This window comes from Saccoglossus kowalevskii, chromosome 19, assembly GCF_978046115.1.
Source record: "Saccoglossus kowalevskii chromosome 19, keSacKowa6.1, whole genome shotgun sequence".
Taxonomy (NCBI): Eukaryota; Metazoa; Hemichordata; class Enteropneusta; family Harrimaniidae; genus Saccoglossus; species Saccoglossus kowalevskii.
Genome location: NC_140659.1, coordinates 13,880,441 through 13,886,947, shown reverse-complemented (window position 1 = coordinate 13,886,947; position 6,507 = coordinate 13,880,441). Strand labels below are relative to the sequence as shown.

The 6,507-nt window shown below is 31.0% G+C and overlaps 1 long non-coding RNA gene across 1 annotated transcript; it reads left to right on the top strand.

Annotated features, from left to right (window-relative positions):
• Window positions 1-362: 362 nt before the first annotated feature.
• LOC144352373 (uncharacterized) lies at window positions 363-2,591 on the top strand. The gene is made up of 3 exons (XR_013420594.2): window positions 363-412; window positions 1,835-2,012; window positions 2,477-2,591. It is a non-coding gene; the product is annotated as an uncharacterized LOC144352373 (long non-coding RNA).
• Window positions 2,592-6,507: the final 3,916 nt, after the last annotated feature.

Here is a 6,507-nt window from a genome sequence, read left to right as displayed (position 1 = left end):
AAGCTTATTTTATAGCATAATTGAACATGTGTATGTGAATCTAATATATGTTTTAATGATCAATTGCTCACTAATCGATCATATTCGTTGAACACACCTGACCATTGGTGGAATGAATTCGATTTTCACTACGGTCAATATGTGCTCATTATATAATTGAATACTTTGATTAAACACTCGACTGTCTGATTAAAGTGAACACATATGTAACAAAATATGCAAGTATTTGATGACAGTTAATAAACAATATAGTTTAACACAATTGAAATCTGAATCACCAACCTTAAAATCTCATCAATATTTAATATTTCATGACGTTTTATGTCGTCATATAATTACCATATTATAAAAGTGTAATACAAAACCTATTTCGATCGATCGTTGTTGCATTTCTATGAGAACAGTTGACAAGGTAGGCTATTTATTTTTAAGAATATCCAATACGTATTTGTCAATGCGTTGACACAATTATAAACAATAGAAAACGTTTAATGAGGTGCAGGAAATTCCGTCAAATTGTTCATATGGTTTTAAAATATACCACGCAGTATATGTAATTTAGCTTCATGACAAACCATGTGTTATTTCACACTTTAACATATATAAACATTTAACACAAACTATTGTTGCAGAGAAAACAGCTGATTGGTCTCGAAAATCAGTATTTCGTTATGTTTATATTTTCAAAAAACCTGTGCCTGGTCACATATTTAAAAAAAAACACTTGTTACTAAAAATACCTTATATACTTTGTACATTTCTGGATTTAAATAAAACAGCAAATGAAATGATAAAATTCTGCTTTCCTTCTCGTACATCATAGATTTTGTATACACTAAGCTACTACACTGGTAAACTTGGGTTTTTTCGCTCACTCATTGTTATAACATTATGTGTGTTTCTTTGTTTGTTTTGGTTTGTTATATTTAGACTTTGATGCCAACACACGGTGTTTTTTATTGAAAAATGATCGAAGAACATTTAAAAATACATTGAAATACAGTCTTCCTGGTTTATATACGGTATTATAACAACGGATTGTGGTAACAATGGTTCATTTTAGCAAGCTCACGTGGGTATTTTCAGAAGTGTTTTTTCAGCCCCTCCAAGTAATCGTTTTAAATTTTAAAATAAAACAAATAAGTGACATATTTATGAATGTTTTTTTTTTCTTGTTTTTACTGTACATTTGAATAAGGCGTTTCACCAAACTGGGCAGCTATGTTAAAATGTCGAGGGAGGCAGTAGTGTTATAATATCCTGAATTGCATGTCTGCAAATGTTGTTTTTACTTGTGACAGCCTCGCTGATTGATTTCCTTAACTACCCAATAAGAGTTTGCCATAGCTGTATTTTGTCATCTTTTGTTTTATCTATTGTTATAAATGTTTTACACACTGAACTATGAACTGTGACATCCTGGGTGAGAATGGATTGTGTAATGTTGGATTGTTTTCAAAATTAGACCGACATTCTGCGTTCGTTTGAGTAATATTGACGTATAGTTTATTCAAAAGTAACTACACCCGGTCTCTTGTCTGTCAAACAAGATTAATTCAGCATTTCAAAATAAATATGTGTTGAACTTTATAGTTTTATCTCATTCGCTGTTAATTAAAATGGACTTTGTATGTCCACATTTCACAATGCTTTACCCAATCAAACTTCACTAAACTACCCATTTCCAATACAAAATCATTTAAATAATGAACAGTAAAATACCAGAAACCATTGAAGACGTATGTAGGACTGATGGCATCAATTACTAATAATCAAACTTATTTTTCATGTCTTTATGTTTTTCTGAATAATAATTATTCTGTCTCGTCAACAGAACATTGAAATGAATCAATCAGTATCAATTTTCATAATAATTATGTTACTGTCAACCATGCTGGTTTCACCTATTCTGTCACATGGCGGCGGAGGACTCAGGATGAAGAAAAAACATTTTCTAATCGGCAAACCATCCATTGCAAGAAGTCGTTATGTTGATCTCCCGTTAAACGATGGTAACTATTTGAATAATATATTTGACTAATATTGCTGTCATCACTTCTGTGTTCTATTGCATAAATAAACAATCATTAGATTTCAATGATATGACAAACGCTTTCGTAATGTAACATTGGAATTATAACAGAAATCATACATCTATAAGCCAGTTGTTGTTCATTACGAATACAAATTTATGTTAAATCCTTGTGAAAACAAGCGTTTGTGAATATACTTTTTCAAGTTCAACGAATTAAGCTTCAAGGCAGGCAGTATTAAGTATGGTGAAGCCTTGCTATAGAATGAACGCAAACAAACTAAATTTGAATTGATTTCTTTTTCTCGATGTACGTGTTATATTCATAAATAGCATATTAATATTAATATAATTAGCAAGAAAAACAGAACTGTGATGTTCATGTTAGTGAATGTTCTTTAAATAAACTTTGAATAATCAAGTATTTCTTTTTTGCTCACACAGGGAGTACCTAATATCCTAATCTACCCGCTAGCATATTCTGGATGATGTATTCAATTAATACTTTACAGTGTTGGGATATCATGCATGTTGGCTAAAATAAAGACAAGTAGACATATGTGTACCGACTTAACGCCTCATTATTATGTTACGTACTTAAATATGTATTGAATTTGATGTGTTAGAGTCACAACATGAGAGATTGATTATTAGTATGCTGAAATAGTTCGACTTACGTCAATATATAACAAATTCTGCAGAATACGCATTAATATAACTTAATAATTCGACAAACCATAATTTTATTATTTTGGTGTGATATGTCATGTGAACAAAAACAGTAGTCAACTGCATTGTCGAGAGCAATGCGAATTGCGAATTTGTAGGGAATTGTCAATATCGAGGCTGTTGAACAAACAGTTGTCTTCCCATCCGGTAAAAAACGTACTAGTCTCTTAACCTGATATCACAAACAAAAAGAAATTACACTTGAAGGCATATTGTGTTATACCTTTGGGAAAAAATGAATATTTATTTAACCTATATTTTAAATACTCTCCTTACATCAGCGAAACTGCCCTCAATTTGTGTACATTTGCCTATAATGCATATACCAATGTAGACATTGTCGGGATATTATACTGATATACATAACTTAGTGTAACTATTTCAATCTTCCTTATTGACAATCCAGATATTAAAAAATAATCATGCACATGATATTCTCTATAACAATTATCCGATGTGTGCATCATCATCAGATATGTGCCTGCACAAATGTCTATTAGTCAACAACTTGAGAATAATTTTTAAAGTGAAAAAGTTTCTTTGGACAAATAAAATGGCATGGTATTTGCCACCAAGAGCACGTAGGGGTACTGTTGTGTTCTAAAATCTAAAATATTGTCACCGAACGATTTTTTTTTCACAAAACATCCTTAAAAATTATCAAAAATATGTAGTTTTATGGGTTTACAATTGGTTTCTTATGGCAGAAAATTACCAGATTGCAATCATATCTCACAATTCTATTTTTTTATTGAAAAGGCAATTTCCGTTCATGTACTGTCAACATATAACTAGTTTCATAGTACAGTGAATGCCTTATTCAAAGAGATATATTAATGAATATTAATGGGGAACCAAATTATTTGTGCTTTAGTACTTGTAGATTTTGGTGCAGCATTTGACAGTGTGAGATTATATTAGAATATAATGTTACCACTCATTTTTCTTGTAACAATTAGTATTTATCAATTCGTCAGATGTCATACCAAATTCATTTTATGTGTAAGTTACTTAAAAATGATATATGTGTTTGAAGGTCATCTTCACAGCTTTACATCAGTAAAAAATACAGCGGGTACATTCGTAATCCACCTCTATACATTTATAATCAATGAAAACATTTAATATGCTCAATGGACTTGCATGTTCCTAATGTGCAACTTAAATTCCGCTAATCAGAAGTAGCTGCAACTGAAGTTGAAAAAAATATTCCCAATGATATTTTGCACCCAATTTTGATTTATATCATTTCCAGTAAAGATGACACTGTATTTAAAAGCTAATACTTGATTAAAAAACAAATGTTTAGGTTTGAGACAACCCTGGTTAATGGTCTTATACCTTATTTTTCCGCCAGTCTGTATTTGCGTGCAGCATTGTTCATCCAGTCATTGTAAGTACAGTGATGTGTCACTTTCATTATTATTGTGTGTATGTTCGTATATGTGTCTGTAATTTTGATGTGTATGGTGTGTGAAATATAACTTGCTAATCAATCATTTGGGCTTTGTTTGTTGTTTTTATATGTTTCAGATATATTTGTAATTCACAAAAATCTTGTTCGCATAATAAATTATTCGTCTTGATATAATTCTCACATCGCGGAAATATTTTTTTACAAACCTCAAAGCTTACAGTTGTTATCGTGTGATAATTTGACTGCCCTTGGTAGCAGTGAAAAGCACTGAAGTAGAGCGCCCAACAACCTGGTCCAACAGTACGGGAATAACAGTACTGTACAATGAGCTATTAATCCCTTTTTTCAATGTATTTATATATTTCAAATGATCTGCGTATTTACATATTAAATTGTGCACTTCATTTGTGTTTCGTAACCAGCGATGAGAGTTGATGCGAATTGAAATGTCGTTGTAGTTTTCAGCATCTGTATTGAAAATATTGTTCTAATTGTGACAGTAATCGATTCAGTTTACAGACATTAGTTTTGAATGTTGGCGTGATTTGCATAAAGGATATAGTTTGAATACTGGCTCTCCTCCAATCAACTCTCTCTCGAATCAAGCGTATTATAAATTGAGTAAAAATACAGATGCGCGATGTTGTAAATGACTCTTACTGTATTGTATTCTTAACAATTATGCACGCTATGGCAACTACTAGTATATCTATTCTACCTGGAAAAGACACCACGCCATTACAGATGTTAATTCATAATGATCAATGCTGAAAACAATTCCCAAGATATGTAAAGGTTAGGGGTTAACAAAGTAATTAAGCCTGTTAAATATTAACACTTATAGTGATTTTCCATGAAAACAAACATTTCTATGTAAACACATGTGAGCTCAATTTCAAATAAACTATATTTAGTGCGACGATATCAAATCAAATGAGCGCACACTATCAAATATTTTTATAGTAGCTTCTTCATAATCACCCATATGTACATTACTGTTTTTGTGTATTTAAATCGAGACGAATCCATTTATAAAAAATAAAATCTCCCAATGTTAAGTGTGTGCCAGTACTGTCTAAATAAATGTAAACACATAATGTTATAAATATGTAAGAATACAGTTCACTTACCTGAAAACATATTGGGACAGGACTTACAAATTGTACCCACAGTGCGTGTAGTCTAAGGGCAGGTGAACTCCTGCGATATATGATTTCTCCAGCAGTGAATCAGATCTAGTGTTGAAATTAAAATAAAATATTAAAATTAATTCATTATTTATTCCAAATTAATAATTAATTTATTCCAATATTACAAGCAGTGAACATCAAGTGATGGCTCATATTAATGGTGCAATACAGTGCACATACCTCAAGACATATTGAAACAGAACTTATAAATTGTACCCATAGTGCTTGTAGTCTAGGCGCAGTTGAATTCCTGCAATATATGACTTCTCAGGCAGTGAATCACATCTAGTGTTGATATTAAAATAAAATATTAAAATTAATTCATTACAATATATTAAAAGCAGTGAACATCAAGTGATGCTTTAACTAATGAAGGTATACAGTTCACTTACCTGTAAACATATTGTGTCAGGACTTATAAATTGTACCCATAGTGCCTGTATTCTAGACGCAGTTGAATTCCTGCAATATATGATTTCTTAGACAGTGAATCAGATCCAGTGTTAAAATTAAAATTAAATATTAAAATTAATTAATTACAATATATTAAAAGCAGTGAACATCAAATGTTGCTTTAATTGATGAAGGTATACAGTTCACTTACCTAAAAACATATTGGGACAGGATTTACAACTTGTACCCATAGTGCTTGTATTCTAGACGCAGTTGAATTCCTGAGATATATGATTTCTCAGCCAGTGAATCATATCTAATGTTAAAATTAAAATTAAATATTAAAATTTATTCATTAAAATATTACAAGCAATGAACATCAAGTGATGCTTTAATTAATGAAGGTATACAGTTCACTTACCTAAAAACATATTGTGACAAGACTTATAACGTGTACCCCTAGTGATTGTAGTCTAGGCACAGTTGAATTCCTGCGACATATGATTTCTCCGGCAGTGAATCAGATCTAATGTTGAAATTAAAATTAAATATTAAATTAATTAATTACAATATTACAAGCAGTGAACATCAAATGATGCTATAATTAATGAAGGTATACAGTTCACTCACCTGAAACATATTGGGACAGGACGTAATATTTGTACCCATAGTGCTTATAGTTTCGGTGCAGTTGAATCCCTGTGATAAATGATTTCTCAGGCATGGAGATGTAACGATTGTATATT